The sequence below is a fragment of the Mixophyes fleayi genome, chromosome 8, assembly GCF_038048845.1.
Source record: "Mixophyes fleayi isolate aMixFle1 chromosome 8, aMixFle1.hap1, whole genome shotgun sequence".
Taxonomy (NCBI): domain Eukaryota; kingdom Metazoa; phylum Chordata; class Amphibia; order Anura; family Limnodynastidae; genus Mixophyes; species Mixophyes fleayi.
Genome location: NC_134409.1, coordinates 43,537,828 through 43,562,689, shown reverse-complemented (window position 1 = coordinate 43,562,689; position 24,862 = coordinate 43,537,828). Strand labels below are relative to the sequence as shown.

Here is a 24,862-nt window from a genome sequence, read left to right as displayed (position 1 = left end):
ACCTGAGAGGTGCTCTAGTTGCTGATCGCGACATTTCTTAAGACGTCAGTGACCAAATAAGATATATTGGAGAGACATTGATTACACGCACAGGTGGGGTGTAGTATATGCTCTGAGCTTATCAAGACAAAACATCATATATTTATAATGTTTTAGTCATGTAGACAGTTTAACATTTAACATTGTGTAAAACATAAAAGTCAGCATGAGCAAATGTTACAAAGAACAAAGAAAGATATACATGTCCTGGGAAACTGGACATAGCTGTTACAAATCATAGTTACAGTGCTTACATGTCCTTGGAACTTGTTAATAAAACTAAAGCCTATTGTGACTTGCAAAACTGTAGACCTGAACCCTGAACAATATTTTTCTGAACAAACCAAAATAACTCTTTCATTTCTCACTGAAATATAAGTGAACAATTCATCTGACTGCTCAAGAGCATTATGCAGGCACAATCTATTCTATTCTGTGTTACAAAATAACTTGTCCATCACAAGTAAGATTGGTGTCTTACACAGAGACCAGCAGAAACTGAAACCATCTGCTACAGGAAACAGCTAAAACGAAAGTAGCAAGCCGGCTAATAAACTGCAGATGTCCAGACTAACATTAAGCTGAACTATAGAACTATCTCCAAGGATCCATCTAAAGTAAAGGTATTTACTGAGGAACTTAAACTGTTCAACTATTCTTAACATTATCTTGATTCAGGCTAAGATTCTCCTCATACTATTCAGAATGCTAATTGTTCAAGAGGAGGTTACAAATGTTAAACAGCATGTTTGTCTCTAAGCCATGAAAATGGTAATTACCAAATCCTATACATTAACATTTGAATGAACAACCGTTTATGTAGATTGGGATACTTGTATGCTAACCTCTAATCTAACAGAGTACAATCATTGAGATATATTTATATTACATATACTAATTGGTATTTTAAACTGGATTTTTATTTTATATTATATGCATGTTAATTGTTATTACATTCTAAGAAAATAATATATATAATATTTTTGGTTTTTTTTATTAAGGAGTGATGAAAACTTATGTTATTTTAATTATTTGGTGATAACACTATACCCTATTTTAGGGATAAAAAATATAGATCCCACCAAACCACATGTCTTTACACTTATGTGAGGTTATGCACTAACCTCTGAAGATAGCTGCTCAGTGGAGATTTAATTGATTTAATAATATTGATCATTTTTTATTAAGTGCCTAGGGACTAAGTCTACCTTTAATGTAAAGTAGATAATTGTATATTGTCCCTTAGAAATTTAGGCTGATTTATATACTACTGGTAGTTATATGGACTGGTTAGCCAAAGATGAGTCAGGCAATAGAAATGTTTCCATTATTAATGAAGGAAAGATCATATGTGAAAGAAAAACAAAACCTGGCGCACAGAGATATGACGATTAAATGCAGGATGTGGGTGAAAACAGTGTCTGCAGCTGACCACTGGAACACACATCATCCACTACTAGATCCGTGAAGTGAGAATATAAAACAATTTATTGATAAAAAAGAATTCTAAACATGAGGCAACCAATGGAGTGTGGAATAATAACATGCAAAAAAATGAGTATCACATAAACACGCTGTAGCGTGAAAAGAGTTAGACCTTCAATAGAAATAGTAGAGATACTGAATGATCAATAAATAATTGATGAGACATAAACAAATGTCCCACAGCATGTGAATCACACTGTCTAATGACCCGATGAAATACAAATCCGAAGTGGAAAAATTATTAAAACGGTGTGGCCACACCAATGATAACCATTGCTGATATCTCCACTAATAGAACTAATATCCACTTCAATATATCAAACACATTCCTCGCAGTAGACTAATAGTGGCCGTCAATTCCCAATCACAAGTCTCTTGAAGACAACAGTGTCACTCTCCGCAAATGAATGATACTGTGTCTTAAGTGCACGGCTTGGTATCTAGTGACAAATATGAGACAAGCGAACAATACATTAAGAAATAACATATCTGGATTAAATAATTGAGCCATAATTATTTTTGGTAAATAAGAACCATAAGAAACAATGGATAAAAACAATTATGTTACTTTATAACCTCCCTAACGGTGCAATTGAGGAGAAATAAAATCAGACTAAATGTGATTGTTAAAAACTCACAACCACAGAACTAATTTTAATCACTTATTTCTATAACTTTATAAGCACCAATACAACTTTACTATCTTTTATATTCAATGTCTTGGAATTTTGCTCTGGGTGTTTTTAATTATTTGGTAATAATATATATACTTTAGGTCTATATACTATAGATAGTGATTTCTGTTTAAATGACTTTCTTTCCCCTTTTTTACCTTTTTTGAGCATAAACAAAATAGTCATAAGGAAAGGCAACTTTCCTTAGGTAAAAATTATATAAAGAATACATGATGAATAAAAATTGAAAATTATTCTTATACTAGGGAAGATACATCTATAAGATTTTGAGGATATACAAATCTGTGACTTAGACTTCTGTTGTATTTATCCCTTTCTTTTTGTCTTTTTTCCAATATTATAATTTTTTGTCCTCTCCCCTCTGCACTATTGGTCCTAAATATGCAAAGCTGGTTTCCATTGTAAGATGTTATGATCTGCCTTATATCTTTGTGTGCATTTTACCCTGTGTTATTATTTGCCTTGTTTCCCTGTGTGTATATTACCCTGCAGTACCTGTGATCCTCCAGAGGTGCTGCTGTTCGGCTTTTTCCTACTATCAGGGGTTAACTACCACTGCTAGTTATCAGCCACACCTGTCTGTGGCCTATTTATGCCTGCTTGTTCCAGAAGCCTTTGCTGGTCATTGATAGTCCTAGCCTGCTCATGTGGTTCTCTGTTCCTGATTTACCTGCATGTTTCTGACTACTGCTGCAAACTGGTTTCAGTTAAGTCATCTGCTGCATTTCTTTATTATTTACTGCTTGTTTGCCAAGATCTGGAAATCCATTGTTCCATTCAGCCTGAACTGTTACTGTTTATTTTTGCCTTACTTGGACTATACTTTTCTGCAATAAATAGTTTAAAACGTTTATATCACGTGTCTGGTTCCATGGCTGTGATTAAGGAAGTGGTTGTGAACAGAACCCTAACATAAGATAGGAAGTTGACATATGATCTGCTGTTTAAACAGTGTTGGGAGGTAATGGGATAGACCCTTATACCCCCTTCTATTTTCCAAACATTCGGTCTTTCAAGTCTGTCGCGAATGACAGCTTCAGAGTTTTTATGTCAGGGAACTTCTTGTCCTCGTTATCGCTGTCGCGCTAAGGTAAGAAAAACCATCTAAAAATATAATATAAAGCTTATGAGCATCCTGCTTACTCATATTTGTATCACTATGGAGCACTTAGCTCTTAAGCCAGCGCAGCATGCATCCTTCAGTTTAGAGTCTATGATATATATTTTGCTAGTACTTATTACATGTACCATGATTAAATATTTTACAGGGCTGCACACACATAGTGATTCTTGACATTTCCATTATAAGCATAATAGTTCTCCATTGGGGCTAAGTGTTATAGGAGTGGAGAAATTTGAACAAACTCATAGAGGGGTGATAAATATAAAAATCTATGTCGAGGAGAAGCCTCTTGGATTTTTAAATTACAGACCTTATCACCCGATGGATTAAATGATACTATCGAATTTAAGGATTGGTATTTGTAGATATGTTCTCTGTCATAGACTTGAGATATTCATGTCTATAGATTATATTATTGGAAAGGGATCACACTCTGAATTTAATAAATGGTCTATTTGCCAATTTAATGGTTTATAAATAAGATAAATGGTCGTGTGTGTGTATATTCATTTATATACATATGTTTATATGTTTGTATGCATATGCTTATACATCTGTATTTTCCACTCTTGGTGGTTATTATGCATTTTATACAACCAGATTAGTTTGGAGCACATTTATTATAGTTATTGTATTTAGTTATTATTTATTTATTTTTTCATTATTTTTGATCAATTACATTTCCTGTGTTGGTATTATTAGTTATGTTCTAATTTATGTTTACGCATGGCTATGAGTTATTTTATATTGTTTATGGTATTTTATGAGTGTTTATATGGGAGAAGTCAGAACAGTATGAAAGGAAAAGAAGAAAATTTCTTTGTAATTTGAAATTTCAGCCGACATTGTTTATATTCTATATTTGCTCTTTGTTTTATGTGTTATTTTTCACTTGCATGCCTCTGTGATTTATCCATCTGGGTAAATGTACCAACAAAGGGTTAATTTTCAGGTGCCATGCAAGTACTCTCAGAGGTTTTCAATTTATCATTTATAGTTGACCAATCACAAGAAGGACTTCAGCTTTATATAGCTTGATATTTCAGATGTAATTATATTGCTTTGAAAAAGTCTGCTGTGGACAGATGAAACAGACAGAAAGTGTACCTTTTATCCTACTGGAGATCCGACAGACCTCAATTCACCACCTTTCTATTTGCACTACCAGCGGGGAGACCGTGAGTTCCATATGAGTATATACTGACTGTTCCACTCGGACCACAGTGATTGGCTTTGGTTCCTGGACATTCACACGGTTGGGACTTAGTTCCCTAAGTCCTATAATATCGTGGCATAATTTATGGTCTGGATCTACTTAGTGCCTATTGGCGCAATCTTATCGGATTCATCTTATATAAGCCTTTCCCATTCATATAATATATGGGTTAATGGTTTAATTTTATGGTGTCTATCATAGAAACTGTTTCATTCATGGTTACATGTTATATATGTTATATATGTGCGAATATTTGAAATATTTGCTATTTCTATAGGGCATTGCTCACTGTCAATTAATAAATGTTTTTGTTTTACATGCCGGCTTGAATCTTATATTTATATTTACTCAGCATATCTTTATTTATTATTCATATTTTTATACTCTTCATTTAAACTTTTTTCTGGTGTTAATTTTGTACTGGTTGTTTTTTATGTTTACTCTCATGTTGTGGATTTAATCTTGCCCATATCCAGCAGCATTTTATAGTGTTATTGCAAATATAAAGCGTCTGATCTAATAATTTTTTGTGTATAAATATATGTATATATATATATATATATATATATATATATATATATATATATATATATATACATATATATATATATAATGCTCCTGCGCTATGTGGTTCCTTAAAAATCATCGTCAATCATTTATTTATACAGCACCAGCATATTCCGTGGTACTTTATATTTGGGATGACCTGCTTCTAGTGCAAATGGCAATTTGTATACAATCCAAAGAATTAAAACACATGTACAAAGAAAAATACATGGCTCTAAAGCTATAGTTTCGACAAATGTTATTTTATATGCTTTTTCTTCCATTCAAACAAATTGAAATAGCTACTATTTATGTCAAAACTAGAGATATTCACTGACCCCCGTGTTCTGGTTTTGGATCTGAATTAACTTCATGTTTTGGTATTGGCTTTAACAAAATGGCAAAACCGCCCTTGTGTGTTTTGGTTTTGGTTTTGGATCCTGATGTTTTTCTAAAATCCCTATTTTTTTCCTAAAATAACATATTTTTGCTTTTTTCCCCTGTACATTATTATTAACCTCAATAACATTAATTTCCAGTCATTTTCAGTCAATTTTGACCACCTCACAGGTCACAATATTATTTTCATACACTTTCAAATAAAGACTGCAGCGACCTGGCTGGATGCTAAGCGACAGGGCAATGACTCAAACAAACGGCAGTTCCTAGCACATCTAGGAAACATTGCCACACTGCAGTGTCAGTAAAGAAAAGTGGTGCAAGATGCAGTTGTCTTTGGGTCATGAAATCAGTTATGGTTCATTTGATCGCTCCACCCGTTCCTTGGATAACTGTGGTAAATCTATAGCTAATACATGGCAACGAGCGCTTCCCCCCTCCTCTCCCAGGGATGCGTGCTTTTATTAGACCCAGACCAATCCAGGGTGCCAGACAATGCACTAAAAAGAGCCATTGTAATTCACAGCAAAAAGTAAGTTCATCACTGAGCTTCGAATCGGCCCCAAATTCCAAAAATAATAATATAGCTAGATACCGTTGACGTAAAGTGCAGATTACAAACACTTTGTGCAATACTGATGACACAGCAGCAATGTGGAAGGTAATACATATACACGTCTATTTAGACATTTATGCTTACATTACTTCTGCAAGCAATGTTCTTCTTTGTTAATAAAACTGTTGTCTTTATACAGTTCAAAAAAATAAAAAATAATCCTCCACCATTCTTTGGTTGTTGATAATAGGATCAGGTGCAGTTACAGCAGAGGTGTCACTAATTCTGGTCAATTCTTTTACAGTAGACAAGACCAGATGTCAAAATGTTGTGCTGAGTCATCTGCATCATCAATGGGTGTCTAAGATTTTTGCAAAGCACAGAACAGTATATAGCACATGTAGGTAACATTGGCACATAGCGGTAGCTGAATGGAAAAGTGGTGCAAGATGGAATTGTCCTTGGGCCCTTCCACCCACCGTTATGTTGGATCTGAAAAAGGACATACACACTTTACCTAGCCAAGCACTTCAGCGACAAGGAGTGCCACTTTTGAGGCTGATGTGTTTGGTTTGCTAGGGCCCCCACAAAACAAGCTAACAATGGGCTTAAGGCACCTAAAGTAACAGTGCTGTTAATGAACTCTACTGTGGCAAGATGTTGTTGTCATTATTATTATTATTATCATTTATTTGTTGGGCGCCACCAGGTTTCTGCAGCGCCGTACATAGTACAAACAGTAGACCATACAGGGTTAAACAGTACAGAACGATAAACACAATGTACCAATGCTTCAGTAACTCCGGGACAGACCTATGGAGTAAGGACAGATCAGAAGAACAGGTATGGAGACACGAGGGAAGACGAGCCCTGCTCTTACGAGCTTACATCCTAAGGGAGGGTGGACAAATCAGGTACGAGAGGGAGCTGGTGATGCCAGGGGAGAGAGGGAATGGTGAGCAGAGTAGATGAGGGTTAAGTGGATGGCTGATAAGCTATGAGGAACAGGTGAGTTTTAAGTGCACGTTTGAAGGAGCACAGATTGGGAGCGAGACGGATGGAACGAGGAAGGTCATTCCAGTGCAGGGGGGCAGTTCGGGTGAAGTCTTGGATTCTGGCGTGGGAAGTGGTAAGTAGAGTGGAGGAGAGGCGACGGTCATTAGCAGAGTGCAGGGATCGGACAGGAGTGTGAATGGTGAGGAGGTTAGACATATAGGGAGCAGTAGACTGGGAGAGAGTCTTGTAAGTGGTTATGAGGAGTTTGAAGAGGATTCTGTAGGGGATGGGGAGCCAGTGTAAGGAGGTGCAGAGAGGGGAGGCAGAGGAGGAGTGGTGTGAGAGAAAAATGAGTCTAGCAGCCGCATTGATTACAGAGCGGAGGGGGGCGAGATGAGAGAGGGGGAGACCAGTGAGAAGAAGGTTGCAGTAGTCGAGGCGGGGGACGATGAGTGTGTGGATGATTTTGGTGGCGTCATGTGAGAGGAAGGGTCGGATGCGGGCGATGTTGCGCAGTTGAAAGCGACAGGCTTGAGCAAGGGATTGGACATGGGGGTCAATAGAGAGAGAGGAGTCGAAGGTGACACCCAGGCAGCGGAGTTGGGTGACAGAGGAGATGGTGGTGTTATTAACAACGATAGAGAGGTTGTGGTAAGAAGGGAGTCTAGGGGGAGGAAAGACAATGAATTTGGTTTTAGAAATGTTAATTTTGAGAAAGCGGGAAGACATCCAGGAGGAGATGGCTGAGAGGCAGTCGGAAACTTGAGAGAGGAGGGAGGAAGAGAGATCAGAAAAAGAAATGTAGAGTTGAATGTCATCATCCTCACCCTCATCAGTTTGTACATCATTCTCACACATTTTTAATTCGTCACCACTGGAATCAACCATTACAGAAGTCTCAGTATTTTGATGAAATTGAAGTTAATTTTTATGAACATCATCTTCTCCACATTTTGAGGAAGTAGCCTCCTATGCCGATCGCTGACAAGGTTCCCGGCTATGCTGAAAACTCTTTCCGAGTACACACTGGAGGGTGTGCAGCTTAGGCAGTGGAAAGCAAGTTGGTACATGGGTCTCCAAATTCCCTTTTTTTCCTCCCAGTATGTAAAGGGACTGTCTGATATGTCTATTTCTATGCTGTCATGAAAATAACCCTCTACCATTCTTCTGATGTTGATAGTAGGATCAGGTGAAGTTACGGCAGAGTTGTCACTTTTTTTGGTCAATTCTTTTAGACCATGTGTCAAAATGTTGTGCTGAGTCATGTTCATCATCCCTGGGTCTCTTGGGAAAGCTAAGTTTTTTTCCTAGCAGCAGTTGAGTGAAAAACTGAAGGGGGAGATGCCTTCCTGTCAAGTAACACTTGAGCTGTCATCTGGCTCACCAGAAGCTAATTGCATTTCTTCAGATCTGGGTCAGATGGAGACAAAGAGAAGACATAGCTCTTAAACCGAGGATTAAGCACAGTCACCAAAATGTAGTGATCCAATTTCAAGATTTTGATAACTCTTGGATCCTGGCGAAGCGAATAAAGTACTTGATCTACAAGTCCGACACACTTAGCGTAATTGCTTTGTTTAATATCCTCCTTCAGTTTCTCAAGCTGCTTTTCCAAAAGTCTAATTAAGGGAATCACTTGACTCGAGCTAGCAATGTCTGAACTGACTTCACAGGTGACTACTTTGAATGGTTTCAGCACATTGCACAACACGGAAAGGATTCTCCACTGCGCTTGAGTAAAATACATCCCCCCTAATTTCCCAATGTCATGGCTTGTGGAGTAAGCGTGGATGGCTTTTCGCTGTTCCTCCATCTGCAGAAGCATATACAGGGTGGAATTCCACCTCGTCACTTCTTGCTTCAGTTGGTGGCAGGGCAAATTAAATTGCTCTTGTAGCTGCTGCAATCTCCTACATGCTGTTGCCGAATGCTGGAAATGTCCAGATTTTTTGTGGGCCACAGACAGCATCTCCTGCACGTCCCTGTCATTTTTTAAAAAGCTCTGCACCACTAAGTTTATTGTGTAAGCAAAACAGGGATTGTGATGGAATTCACCCAGCTGTGATGCTCTCACAATATTGGTGGCGTTATCAGAAATGACATATCCTGAGGAGAGTACAAGGGGGATAAGCCATGTATAATATCATTTTTTAAAATCCTATAGCACCAGCATTGTGTTTTTTTCTTTGTGCGCCTACTAAAATCTTTGACAAATTTAAAAACTTTATTAGTGTGAATAAATTCAAGTTAACATTTAAGTGTTTTTTAAGTAGGAACAAAAAGTTTGGGTTTTGTGATATTAGGGTTATAAGTGATAACCGTGAGGAGGGATCCTTTAACTGTAAGTTGGAACTTCATAGTTCTACATTTAACCCCATGCATGCCCAGGGAACAAAAATATACACATTTTATAAAGCAAGTGTACAGGATTAAAATAATGAAATTACCTCTGAACAACAATCTTAATCATACCAACACAAAGGCGGAACTAGCAAGCTGTGGGCCCCGATGCAGGGAAGTGGGGAGGAGGGAACAGCTCACTAGTTTCTAGTGCAAGCTTTATTTAACAAGAGGTGGTATTTCACTGAGCCTGTGATTTCAACTGCATTGTGATTTGAAGTGCATTCTGTTTAAAGTATGGAGTTATATCCAGTAAGGAGTTCAATCCAGGAAGGGTTTAAGTCTTTTAAGTGGCTAGCAAAGGTTAGTGGTTCGAATCCAATGTAGATTATAAGGATTTAAGTTAGCTATAAAAAGATGAGTGGTAGCAGGATTAAAGATCTCACTCAATACATATCTTGTCGTACTTAGGCACATTTGGAACAATTGTTCCAAGGTATATACCTATGTGAGAAATGTAAACAATTGGTCTCTTGGAAATCCCAGGTAACTGATCTAAAGCAGACAATTGCAACATTGAGCAAGATTGTCAATCTGGAGCAGAGATTACAGCTCAAAGTTGATGCGTTAGAAGCCTGGGAGGAGCAGAGACAGAGCAGGATGCACAGGTAGGCAGCTGGGTAACAGTTACTAGGGGTAGCAGGCCAGTTCTGAGCTGAGCAATCTCAGTAGATTTATCAGATTGGATGAAGATACTGTGGAAGGCAGTTCATAATTGGTAGAGTTGGGTGAGACTGCTTCCACTAGCAACCAGGGGAACGGTCTCTCCAGCATAAAGGGGACCTAAGTTACTCAGGGACCTAGGCAGATTGTGGTGGTAGGGGACTCAATTATTAGGAATGTAAATAGGGCAATCTGTTACTGCGACCATGCATGCCGAACAGTGTGTTGTCACCCTGATGCTCAGGCTCAACATATTATGGATCAGGTGGACAGATTGTTTGGAGGGGCTGGGAATGACCCAGCTGTTTTGGTGTATGTTAGCACCAATGACCGACTTAGAGTAAGATGGGTTTTACTAAAGAATGATTTCAGGGACCTGGGCAGAAAACTTGAGGAAAGGACATCCAAGGTAGTATTTTTGGAAATAATACCTGTGTCAAGTGCTGCTCCAGGGAGACAGAGGGAGATTAGAGAGGTTAATGCGTGGCTAAGAAATTGGTATAGGAAGGAGGGTGTTGGATTCTTAGAGCACTGGGCTGATGTATCAGTCAGTTGCCATCTTTATTGTCAAGATGGATTGCACCAGAATGAGGAGAGGGCTGCTGTGCTAGTGGAGAGGATGGTTAGAAGCTTGAAGCGGAGGGGAAAGCAAGTATTTGCAGCATAGACATTGAGAGTAGTAAGGGGGAATTTAGCAAGAGTCAAGGGGATGGAGAGAGGGGAAAGGGAAGCATAGCCATTAGGAAGAGGCCCTTGTTAAAGTCAATAAGAAAAACTGTGATATCAAAGCCAAAAGGAATACCGAAGGGAAGCAATGAACTTAAGTTCAGAGAAGTTACTAATAGGGACATGCTAGAAACTGACAGATATTAGCATATTTGAGGAAGCCCAACTTGTACAGCAAATTGAAAAGGCTACACAACTAGGTCCAGTTATAATTATGGGATGTTTTAATTATCTGGACATTGATTGCAGTACTAAGACTTGTGGTATAGCTAGGGGAAACAGGTTTCTGAGCACGCTAAAAGATCATTACATGTCCCAAATAGCAGACGAACCAACCAGAAACCGGAATATATAGGATCTGGTAATAACAAATAATGTAGACATAATATCTTATATTCAAGTAAGCGAGTACTTGGGAAAGAGCGTTAAAAATATGGTCTCATTTGAAACTAGTTTCCAGAAGCAACAGTATTAGGGATCAACTAGGACTTTAAACTATAGGAAGACAAATTTTAATATGCTAAAGGAGTCCATAAAGTGCATAAACTAAGACACATTTTTTTAAGGAAAAGATACAGAAGAAAAGTGGGTTGTCTTTAAAATGTTGTTAGAAAAATACACGTATAAGTTCATTCCTATGGGAAACAAATGTAAAAGAATTAAGTCTTAAAGTGTTAAAGAAAGAGGCGGGCATTTCAATTGTTTAAGTCTGAGGTAACTGAGGAATCTTTGCGTATTACAATGAGTGTAATAAAACATGCAAAAAGGAAATCAGATTGGCTAAATTAGAAAATGAAAACGAGTTGCAAAAGAAAGTAAGACAAAACCTAAAAAGGTTTTTAGGAACTGAGGGCTGAACTTAAGCTTGAAGGATTTTAAAAGCTAATGCTGTAATTGGACCGTATTGCGTACTCTGAGTGTTAATAATTTCTCTGAGGAAGTACGCCCATCTGAGTCATGGGGAGGGATAGTGGAAGTTATACATTGGATGGGCGGAGGTAAAGCAGACTCTTGTGCAGTTGGAAGTTGGATGGATAAGTATCGCTTCCCCCTTGCTCTCCTTGCTGTCCCTTAGTGCATAATTTTCATTGGTTTTCTCTCTTGTCTTTCCTTTCTTTTACCTGTATTTCTCTCACTATATTTCTTTTCTGGTCTAAATTCCCTTTATTGTTTTTTATATTGCCTGAACTCCCCCCCCCCTTTTTTTTCTTAGTCCTCATGCTCCTTCCCCCCTCCGTGTCTGTTTGTATTGCCATTTACCCGTTCTCCCTCTGTCCCTCCCCCCCCTCTTCCCCCTCCCTTTGTTTGTCCCCTACTATCCCCGTATATTCTCCCCTTACCTTCGTTCCCCGTGTCTTTCCTCTTCCCCTCCACTGATGGCTTACCCAACTGGTTCCTTCTCGCCCCCCACTCTGCTTTAGGTTCCCTTGTTGTCTCTAGCAGAGTGCCCCGCTCTCTGAGGGTGGTTCCGTGCTGCATGGTGAGATGAACATGTATGATGTTGTGGATAGACAAGCTTTGTGGTTGGACAGTGGTAGTTCTAGCATTGCATCTTCGGACTCCAGCGGCTAGTTAAGCGCTTGCAGAAGCATTTCATTCCCCACCAGGCGAGTCCGCTGCGGAAAGAAGGTACGTACGGTACGGGGTCTCCCGACTCACAGGAGAGGAAATGGTGCGCTGTGCTAGCATGGCAATATTTCAAGAAGTCAGGAGGTCTGTAAGGAGCAAAATTGATATGGGACGGTATGTGGATATGTTTGCCATGTCCAAGCATGGCAAAGAAGTTGTGGCGGCAGCAATGTCTAGGGGGGGGCAGGGATAAACCTAGCTATAAGTATTATAAGAACTGGCTTACAGGCACGTACCTTTTGCCGCCTTTTACTTGGAGACCCACCCAGGAGAATGGATGGACATGTTGAACTACCTGCAAATGGTGCATGAGATGTATATGTCCTCCCACCCCTGTGTTAGCCTGATGCTGGGTTATCAGGATGTGGAAACGTGGCTGAAGGTATCAACGGATGGTTGAGGGGCCAGTGCTGTGGCCACAACGTGGTGGCGGCAGCCGGGGCAAGGTAGGGGTAGTTCGTCCTTTCTCAGCAAGGGTCACTGTTACTCTTTTAACCGGGCAAGATGCCCGCATGGGCCAGGAAGTAAGTTCTCTCACACTTGCATTAGATGTGGAGGTCACCCTGGCTAAGTCATGTGATAAGCAGCACAAAAGAAGAGGACCAAGTGGTCAGCGTGGCACTGGCGCCGCGGAAAGCAGGATCGCCGATTAATGTGGTTAGCCTGAGCCGATGGCTCAGTCGCTACCCGCGCAGATGGAATTTTGAGGGAGGCTTTCTGTATGGGTTTTGGGTACCTATTGGGTTGCCGTTTCATTCAGGTACGGGAGGGAATTTGAAATCGGCCAGATTGTTCCCAGAGGTGTTGGCACCTATGTTAAACAAAGAAGTTGCACTCGGGTGCATGAGCAGACCATTTCAGAACCCACCATACCGGGACTTGGTAGTCTCCCCGGTAGGGGTGGTTCCTAAGAAGGTTGCTGGGAAGTTCCGACTCATTCAGCACTTTTCATTCCCTCAGGGCTCTTCGGTGAACAATGCGATCCTGGAGAAATTTTGTACCGTCTGTTAGGGACCCCTCCAGCCAGTACAACAAAACCCGGAGTCTGCTCCGAAAGTCTGGTGTTCATTGGAGCCCCTAGTGGTGGGGACAGACTTGGCTGCAGACAAACAGAGGGTCATGAGATGTGCACTGACTGGAGAGAACCCAGGAATAGAGTGTAATAGCAGACAGCAGAGTGAAATCAAGGCAAGGGTCGAGGGCCAGCAGCAGATAATGTATCCAGATAACAAGCCGAGGTCAGATGTCACAGGCAATACAACAGGGTCCAGAAACAAGCCAGGGGTCATACACGGGAAATCAGAACTAGAACACAGCACAGGTGCAGAAAACCGGGAACAGGTAGCCTACCTACACTGAGAGCTATAACTGGCAGTGAGGCTCTGTCTCACTGCCTTAAATAGTGAGAAGAACCAATAGGAGCAGTGTGCAGCGAGACTCCTCCCAATTACATTAATCACAGTATGTAATAAGCAATTCAATGCCAATGTGTGATGAATGTTATTTTACTCTGGCAATAATATGGCTGTTAATCTGTCCAAATAAATTTTGATAATATTAGCTCACAGTTTCATGTCTTCTGCTTGCATGCGCCCGGCTGTAGGACAGCTGGCCGGGCGCTGCTGCAAGCGAGACAGAGCGTCCCGGTTGTTACCCAGGCAACCGGGACATGGGGAGCAGAAGTGACGTCCCGGTCGTCATGGAGACGGCCGGGACGACCAAGATAGTCGGAAGTGAGTCGCGGCAGCCCGTCGGGGAGCCGCGACTCCTAACACCGTCACTTATCAGTCCTTCGAGTCGGCCCTTGATATGGTGCTGCGGTTAGGTGAACGGGCGTTGCTGGTGAAAGTCGACGTTGAGTCGGCTTTTTGTTTGCTGTCTCTTCATCCGGATTCTTTTCCCATTATGGGCTTCGGGTTGGATGAGGGCTATTATGTAGACAGATGCCTTCCTTTGAGATGTGCGGTGTCCTGTGCATTCTTCAAGGGCTTCAGTTCGTTCTTGCACTGGTGTATCTGCGTGAGCACGGGACATCAGGTAGTCACCCATTACCTGGATGATTTCTTGGTGGTCGAGCCCGGAGGTGTCGATACTTGCATGGCTATGTTGCTTGCAGTTAGGATTCTTTTCCATTCATTGGGCGTGCCAGTCGCAGGAGAAAAAACGGAGGGCTCCACAACCCGGTTATCGTACCTGGGAATCGAGATAGATACTGTCTTGGGCCTTAGTCGGTTACCGTGAGTAAGTTGCGTGGGATGATAAAGGAAGTGCTAGGGCCAAGAGGAGTGACGTTGCGGCAGGCTCAGGCGTTATTGGGGTGTTTTAATTTCACCTGCCAAGTGATACCCAGTTCCCCTTCCGACAGGAATTTTGTCAGAAGCTTGAGATGACGATGGCCGGGAACAGGCGCCCGCATGTTCGTATCTGCTCTCAGAGGAAATCCAGGAGGATTTGAGGTTTGGGACCTGTTCCTTCAAGAGTTTAATGGAGTGCGGTTGTGGCCTGTACCTCCAGTGTCTAGCCAAGAGCTTGAGCTCTTTACGGATGCGTCGGGGGCGGTGGGCATTGGGGCCTATTGCATTGGGGAGTGGCGTGCTGCCTCGTGGCCTGAGGAATGGGTACTGTCCGGCTGAATGCCTAACTTGACACTCCTTGAGATTTTCCCTATCATAGTGGTGGTAGAGCTTTGGGCAGGCAGGTTTGTTGGGAAGCAAATAGTGTTTTGGTGTGACAATCTCAGGGTAGTGCAGGCGATCAATAGGCAAAGGGCCACGTCCCCTCTGGTGATTGCACTCTTGTGGAGGTTGGTTTGGCGCTGCCTGACCTGCAACATATGTTTTCAAGATCGGCACATGTTGGGGAGGAGAATTAGTTGGAGAAGGCGTTGTCCAGGGGGCAGATGGAGAGTTTTAGGGCTTTGGTACTTGGGGCATTCCTAGTGGGTTTACCCTGTCTCTCTTACACATGGCAGATTGTCAAGCCGACATAGAGGGACTGACTAAATCCTCCCTGGCTCCTTCGACTCGGAAGAAGTATGAAGCTATTTGTAACGAGTGGTGCACTTTCCGGATCCAAGGCCACTAGACACTAGACACTAGACAGGATATCGTTCTTCACTAGGTTGAGGGGGGAGATGGACTACACAAAAAGTTTCTTGATCTCCAGAGCGCTCAGGGGTTGGGCAAGAGAGCGACCGGTACCTCCGGATCAGAGGAGGCCCATTAGTGATTCCTTGTTAGGCAGCCTTTTGGCTGCAATCCCAAGAGTGGCACGGAACAACTATGAGGTGGCTTAGTTTCGCGTGGCTTTAGTTATGTAATACTTTGCCGAGTTAGTTGCGTCCTCCAGGTCCTCCCCCTTGTCAGGAATGCTGGGGCAACACGTGGTAGTATCTGGCAATTTGGTGTGTTGCAAGGTGAGAAAGTCTAAATAAAATCAGCTGGGGCGAGGGCGCTGGATTACAATGGTCCTCAAGGTGGGGTTCTCTGTTTGCCCAATTGCAATAATCAGTCAATTCGCTTCTCTAAGGCCGAGTGGGGCACTCTCTTGGCTGGTGCATGGTGATGGTTCTCCCCTCACTAGGTACCAATTTTCAGTGGTGTTTAAACGTGCCCTAGCGGCTGTGGGTATGGATGGTTCTCAGTTTGGCATGAATTCGTTCCGCATCGAGGCTGCCACATCTGCTGCGGTTGCTGTGGCGTCAGGGCCCGCTATAAAGGAGCTAGGCAGGTGGAAAACTGATGTGTATAAACTTTATGTATGACCCTCTCTTCTTCCTTGACTTTTCTTCCCAACTGACTCTCGCTGCTATGGTGGCACAAGGTTTCGGTTGCTTGTGCTTTTGGAAGTAGGGCGCGAAGGGATTTGTCTATTTTTTCCTTTATAAAGTGTGCTTGATTGGCACTTGGCACCATGAGGTTTTATGGGTTTACCTTCGTTTGTGCTTCTGCTCTCCTCTCTGTTTCCTTCTTTTTCTTGGTGTAAATGTATACTTCTTGTGCGGTGGACTGCTGATTTGCTGGCATTGATGCGCATCATAAGTCTATAGGCTATTCTGGCCTCCCTTTTTGTTTTTCTTTTCCTTTTACATTCAAGTTGCTGGAAGTGCTTCGTGTATGATGTCTACTAAAATTGATAAAGGGTATGGAGTCATTAAGTTATTAAAAAAGGTTAGCCAGCTTAGGCATGTTTACTTTAGAAAAAAAGCATCTAAGAGGGGTCATGATAACTATGTACAAATATATTAATGGTCAATACAGAGAACTTTCATGGTAACTTTTTATGCCAAGGACTGTACATAGGACACGCGGTCACCCCCTAGGGTTAGAAGAGAGGAGGTTTCACAACCAGCAAAGGAAGGGGTTCTTTGCAGTAAGGACTGTCAACATATGAAATTCACTACCAGGCAAAGTTGTGATGGCAGATACAATATAAATGTTTACGAAAGGGTGAGACAAATTTTTAGCTAAAGAAGGTATCCAGAGTTACGACGTTAATCAAAATGCAGGACATAAATTGGTGGTTGCTTTATCTGGATCAATTTCAAATATAAGAGAGGGATTGCAGGAGATGGACTGATGTCTTTTTTCAACCATATCAACTATGTTACTATATTACTATGACTTCTGTGGCTCTGAGCCAAGAAAACTTCCTTATGGGAACATTTCCACATCTGGTCCAATAACATTTTTAGGCAATATATCAATTTTCTTTTATTTTTTTACACATACAGTTAGTAATATTTTTATTGTTTCTTTTAGATCTTTTCATCAAACCCTTTGGGTCTCTTTTAACTTTTCACAACCTCTTAAAATATGTGGATGAAAACACATACTTGGATGCACAAAGTAACCACAGGAAGTATTAGCTTACATCAATCCACAAAATTCAGATTTTGAGGATTAAAAAGAATTATACCCTTGATTTAGAGATTTACGGAAAATAAATATGATGCCTCCCTTTTATCAAAGCTCAAAGATGACATGGATAAGTATGATAGAGGTTCTCTATTCAGAACACCAATTAAGAAATCTGGCTTTTTTCATACATTTAGCATCACCTCTGGATATAATAAAGATCACAGGTAAATGGATTAAATTATTAGGAAAAATTGGCAGATATTGAAATTAGACCTGCTTGATTCTGTATTGATGGAGAACCCCAGGTTAATATGCACAGAGCCCCCAGTCTAATATTGAAACTATTATTATTATTACTATTATTATTGAAATATTTCAATGGGTAACAGACCACTTGCACCTCTAATAGATGTTTAAACAGTATACAGCAGTTAGGGAGCCAGAAACCAAATAATCATTGATTCTTGGATACTTCAGTAGAACCATAGATCCATTTTTATCTGGGGACACCCATCCCCACATCCTTATTGACCAATCCAATTTGCAGATTTGGGGTTTAGCCTTTCATAAGAAATAACTTTATTTTGTTATATTTACATGGTTAAATTTAAACAGTTACCTACTCTACAGAATGGGAGTCCTTTCGGAAGAGTAGAAAACCTCTCGGGATGTGGTTGAGGTGGGATTTCACATCATCAAGCCCCACCCCCCACTATTCAATGCCGTGCATTTCAGCATTTCATAGCAGAGGGTAGAGCCATGGTGACATAATGGTGCCGCCACACCCTCTCATACACGTCACATGACCACTCATCTGGGATCTCCTGGAGGGGAAGTTTTAAAAATGGGCAAGAATGCTTTAAAGTGAATCTTATATTTTATTTCTCACGTGATGTTTTTTAGTTAGCATAGTGGAATAAATAAAAGATCAAAAGAATTGCATTACATTTTTTATTTTCAATTTTACAAATAAATAAAGATTAAAGCAGATCATGACACAAACCACTAAGGGTCATTGATACAGACACAATACCAATCAAAGAAGAAAAGCAACACCTGGGGGTAAATGTATCAATCTGCGGGTTCTTCAACACCCGTGTGTTCAGCCTCTTTCGCAATTAAATTTCAAGCGGCGCTGCATTGTAAAGGGTTAACTTCCCTTTACAATGCAGCGCCGCTTGAAATTTAATCGCAGAAGAGGCTGAACACGCGGGTGTTGAAGAACCCGCAGATTGATACATTTACCCCCTGGACCCTATAACAGGGCAAATTATCTAGACAGACTTTGTAATTTATCCCTGAAGAAAGCTGTCAAGCATCTGAAACGCATTGGGTTTAGACACTAACCAGTAACTTCAACTTTACACGGAAACAGTTCTAAACCTAGAAATAGGAAGCATTAAGAAACTTCTACATTGAAGATACCAGCATCTGGAAACAGCTGTACGTTCCACAGTAGAGTGCAAACAAACAATACACACTGGAGACTGTAACCTCACCCCGTAGGGAGTATTGCTCTCATATTGGCACTGCGGAGAGAACACTTATACTGAGATCCAAGGAATTAGTCTGACCTTGGGACATTGTTGTTTTTTTTTTTTAATAATTCTTTATCTTTGAGTGGTCAGTAGAAAATACAAATAGAAAAGAGATAAAACAAAAATAAATAAGGTAGAAAATTCAAATAACACATAGAAAATATTGCAAGATTTTAAAGTCATAGCAGAAGACCATATTTTAAAGGTTTACAATCAACAATAATATACCATTATTAAGAAATGATACTGAAAAGGTGGGAGGGAGTACAGGATAAGGGGTGGGGGCAAGGGGAGAACCTTGAAGCAACATGTGACGAAAGGAGTGATACGCTAACCATTCTGGGTCTCGTTTCTCACATGATGTAGATTATAGTACTTTTTATAGCCCTTGCTTTTGTTCCCCAGCTCACCAGACTACAACTGCATTGTCCAATTACATGTGGTTAAGGGGACATTGTAGTTCAATGTAAATATGTATATTGTGTATTATATATTGATGACTTGCAGTAATGTTATTCATTGTCCTTAAACTGAAGCTAGGAGGGTTATGGGTAAAGATCAGGTGGTGTCCACAATACATTCATTCTCCCCCCTCCTTCCTCTACAGGAAGCATGGAACAGCTGGGGACCCTGTGACATCACAAAGTAGTGTAAGGGGGTAATTTTAGGAGGGGCACACTGCTACCTTATCCTTGGAAGTAGGGAAAGCCAATTGGCATCAATTGTTCTCCTTAGGACTAGTCCAGATGTTCTGTTTGCATCCCAGCAGGGGGCTTCTTTGAAAGGACAGCTCATCTTCACTGCCCTGTATAAACCCCCTAGTCCTGCACTGACCAATGGTTAAGAAGAATAGACCCAGGAAGGGGAAAGACTGTGGAAATTAGACCTGGGATATAAGGAACGACTCCAGGGGGGAAGAGTGTTCATTCTGGGATTTCATTCATGAAGGTGCAAGATCTAGGTTTTGAGTTGTTGTTCTCTAACTAGAGTCTATATATGCAGCTGAGAGAGATCCATGTGTCGTGAAGTCTGGACAGCCAGGTGACTATAAATCCTTAAGCTAGTGGGGTAAGGGAAGGATAAAGTGGTAAATCTGCCTGGCATTTATTTACTGTGTGTACATAAGATTCTAGTGTTGTTTGTATGACAATAAATATACTGTTGTATTTTTATAACTGCATTTTGCCTGAGTGACCATACGAATCCTAGAAGGTACTGTGTAGACTTCCCTGGCATAGGAAGGCACCCGTGGGTTTTCAGCCAGTGTGAAGTGGGTAGCATTGGGCCAGATAATCCCGGTATCTTCACACAATATAATACGGGTAAACTCATATCAAGTAATACATACCTCCCAACTGTCCCATTTTCAGCGGGACAGTCCCTGTCCCGTTTGTTCCGTCCGACTTACAGTTTTGTTTTTTTTCTTCAGTGTAAATGTTGCTAAGCAAAGTTACTGTGACATCACCAGGTCATATGGCTACAGCAGTCACGTGGTACACAGTGCAGACGGACTGCTGGAACTCTTACTGCTGTCAAATTTATGTTTCAAGGTTTACACTATGCGTGGAGCTTTCTCTTTAATTTGAACAATTATATATTTTTTCTGTAAACTTTGCATACTGTAGTAGCATTCAGTGGGATCTCCATTGCAAAGCAGTCTGCAAATGACTAACAATATAAGACCTAACAGAACAATTATTTCAATAAAATATCAAAGTATATATGATTAAGTTATACCTAAGCAATAATCTAAGTATATATAGCAAAACATATAAAATAAATAACACTTTTTTAATATTCTCATTGTGACATTTACAAAATTAGTGGAAGCTCCTTAATTTAGTTTACTCAGACAACCCAGTAGAGATATCAAATGTGCAGTTTATAATTTATAACATGTAATAAGGTTGTGATTATATAATTTATTTATATTTTTCACATTTAAGTTTGATGGGTCTCCCTTTTTGCAAGCACACATAAAGAATTTGTGGAATGACTAAATACATCTGCTGCTGCTAACTCTTGTGTATAAGGATCTAAACGCAGAATAAACTTCCTATAGTGTACTCTGGTGGGTGACATCACTGCAGTAAAATCTCAATATTTTCTCTTAAAATATGGAAGTACCTTGTGCTTCTGCATCGGAAGCACATAGTGCTAACTTTGCTCACAATGTGATTGTGATAGACAGACGTCACCACTAGTCAAGTCTATAAATTGCTGTCAGGGGATCCCCTCACTGTCAATGACAGCCTTGTTGTGCAGGCTTAGGAGGCTACAGTGTCCCCATCATTATATAACAGATGGTTGGCAAGTGGTTAGTGGATGTTTCTAAATATCCAATAAGGCATGTGTCTCCTAATGTAATAATTTCTAAACATCTGTTTGGCAGCTGGCCCACTACTACTGGGGAAGAGTTGTTCTTGGATTGTTTTTTCATCTTTAAGTCCTTGCAAATTAAGACAATGATAAGATAATTGATAATCACTTATACACAACAGTCAGTAGGAGTTGGGGGAAGGGCTGGGCTATCCAAATTCATAAACTGACCAGATTAAACAAATTGTCTTAAATTCAGATTATTGTACAGTAAATCGATGAAAATATCTTTACTCTATATGGTGCTCCAAAACATACACACCTCTAAACGTAACCCATTTCACTTGTAATACAATGCTTTTATCCTTTTTGCCACTTATTTTCAATTTTTTCAATTAACTTAACCTAGAATATTGGTTTTATAATGTTTTGGAAACAAATTTCAATGATTTAATTCAGCCAAATATTCAGCTTGCAAAACAAGTGGTAATAGACCACTGTGCCTTGAGTGAAATGTGTCAGTTTGGGACCTATGCACATTTCTCACACCCTACACCAGACACCAATACTATACTCATCCCAGAACAATGTATCATCATCAGCAGCTATTTTTATATAGCGCTACTAATTCCGCTGTGCTGTACAGAGAACTCACTCACATCAGTCACTGCCCCATTGGAGTTTACAGTCTAAATTTCCTAACATACACACACAGACAGAGAGCGAGAGACACAGAGACTAGGGTCAATTTGAAAGCAGCCAATTAACCTACTAGTATGTTTTTGGAATGTGAGAGGAAACCGGAGCAAACCCACGCAAACACGGGGAGAAATGCTAACTCCATACAGATAAGGCGATGGTTGGGAATCAAACTCATGACCCCAGTGCTGTGAGGCAGAAGTGCTAGCCACTAGGCCACTGTGCTGCCTAACTATCAGCCAATACAGTTTTAACTCACGTCTGCGCATCTACAGGGCCTGCACTTCCTAATAAAGTGGACAACTTGATAATAAAGACAAAAATTTGAGCAAGTGTATAATCATACCTAATAACAATTATCTTTGAAAATGTATTTCTAAATTGTACTAATAAAACAATCAGACTACACTTTACATTACGCTCCAATTCCTTTTTGAACTCTCCACTTTAGCCAATAAAGGTATCACTCCTATAATACATTTGTCTTTTTTGACACAAAAGTATTTAACATTTTAGCATCACATAGATTTTTCTGGCTAACATGGTGCTGCAATAATAATAATAAAAAAAAAAAAATTGCGACACATTTTGATCTCTCCAATTAAAAGGCAGGAATATTGTCTTACCAGCATAATATAGGTATTACATATTAAAGAACCAAATGTTCTTACTCTATGTGACACATTACCACTCTCTGCTGGTAAATCGAATTTCCCAGGTCCGTTAGTAGAGAGTTGTTGAAAAAAAAATCAACCATAGACCAAACCTCAGTTAAGCTGTTAGAGTGCCCCTATCTGCCACAAAAGGATATTACACCATAATTCATTTAATTCTTGACTCCCAATTTAATTATAAACAAAAGGTTCTGTCATTAAAACATTCATAATTATTTCAGTTTTCATTTAAGTTCATTCTAAAACATTTTCGGACCTTAGACATGAGGCTGTAGTAAGGCCTAATTTTAAAACATGGGTGCTATATTGATTTAACAGCGTTGCTGGTTGGAGTTTTCTAAATTTCATGTACCCATTTTTTTTCCAAATAGGGCCCCCAATATTCCAGAATCCAGACAAGTAGCAACTGATCTAAAGACACCAGCAGCCTCAAGTCAGGTAGGAGAGAGCAAGACAGTCTGCCAACTGTCCTGAATTTGGTGGGTGACTGTCCCTGCTTGTGTCACAGTCTGACTGCAAGAGCAAGCTGTGTGAGGGGATGGGGATCTCCCCTCTGCTGCTTGCGAACAGTCCTGCTACTGCCCCAAGAGCTAAGCTGCATGACTGCTTGCTCTGGGGCACTGGCTGCCAGCTGCACAAAATGGACTGTAGTTGCCATGGCAATTTTAACCCTTAATATGTAAGTGCATAGTACACACACAAACATACTGCATTTAAGTGTGTTCATCTGTAGGGCCTCCTTTGTCATTATTATTAATTAAAATAATAATAATAATAATAATAATAATAATAAATAATTATTATCATTATTATTATTATTATTATTATTATTATTATTAATACTAATAATTTTATTTACATAGTGATTTTCTCCCAGTACGACTCTAAGCGCTTTGCATTTGTGGATTAAAAAACACTTAACACAAAATAAACATACAAATGAGAAAAGAAGAGAGAGCTAAGCATTTGTATTATTTAGAAAATCAAGAGGCACTATTGAAATGCTTGAGCAAACAGGGGCCTAAGATTGTACATGGCAGTGAGTTCCATAGAGTAGGAGCAGCAAAGTTCAAAGCTAGAGCCTTCAATGAAGTATGGGAGAATCTATGCATCTGTGGATAGAAGTGAGTGAGTGAGATTATAGGGAACCAGAAGTTGCTTCAAGTACTCAGGACCCAGGTTGTGTGGGGATGATAGTAAGCCAAACTTAAAATGGATTCTTCACCTTACAGGCGACCAGTGTAAAGAATGGAGAGTTGGATGCATTTTACGCTTAAAACATAAGTGTAAATTGCATGCTAAAAGATGCAATTTACTTGCTATTCAGAGCAACTATTCTGAATAGTACACAAAATGCGTACATTTCTGTAAAATACACTTAAGAAGCTTATTTGCACCTGCTTCATAAGCTACATAGGTACTAAGCCACATGGTAGCTCTTATTGTACTTGAGCCACTTCAACCCGCCCCTTTTCTCCCCCATTCCCCTCTCTTCACCTAGAGAGGTACAATGGGGAGATACATCTTAGTCTGCATACTGGCTGAAACATACTTCTTTTTACTGCACGTGTGCAGTAGGGAACAGGGCATTTTTGCACTTTCGTTTCGGACTTATGCTTGACTCAACATGAGGCCCACAGCATTATTTACTAAACAAAGTTTGATCCTTCATGGTTAATTGCACATTTACAGTGGAAATTTTGCTACACCTCGTTCTCCTTGCTTACCTGAATTTATGAAGGTCCATTGCATAATTAGGGTAGTAATCAGTCATGTACTACACAGACATTGCCTATTTAAACATACCATGTCTCCAACATAATGTGGCCACTCCCTTGGCGCAGCCGCCGCTGCGCAGCGGCACCAACAGAGGTGGGCCTGTATGCTTGAAATGCCAGGGCTGATTTTTAGTCCCAGTTGGCCCTGGGTGGGGGTACTGCTTGTGCCACAGTCTGACTGCAAGAGAAAGCTGTGTGAGGGGATGGGGATCTCCCCTCTGTTGCTTGCGAACAGTCCTGCTACTGCCCCAAGAGCTGAGCTGCATGACTGCTTGCTCTGGGGCACTGGCTTGCCAGCTGCACAAAACTATTGATCAAAAGGTAATTTTACACTTTCCCCTTTCTTGGTTGGCTGTCATACTGTAAATCTCCATAGAAATCCTTGTCTCATAGATTAAAGGGCGTACTGAGCATCAGCATGTGAAGTTCCATTCTTTTGTCAGTGGTTGCCACAGAAAGACTTATTCCAATATTACACTATGCACAGTTATATTATAAATAAGTGAGGAATTGTGGCTAAGC

At 40.4% G+C, this 24,862-nt stretch overlaps 1 long non-coding RNA gene across 1 annotated transcript in view; it reads left to right on the top strand.

Moving 5' to 3' along the window:
* Positions 1–582: 582 nt before the first annotated feature.
* LOC142100060 (uncharacterized) overlaps positions 583–24,862 on the top strand; it is a 38,123-nt gene continuing 13,843 nt past the window's right edge. The window contains exon 1 of the long non-coding RNA XR_012678679.1: positions 583–662. This is a non-coding gene — a long non-coding RNA (uncharacterized LOC142100060). The remainder of the gene's footprint in view (positions 663–24,862) is intronic.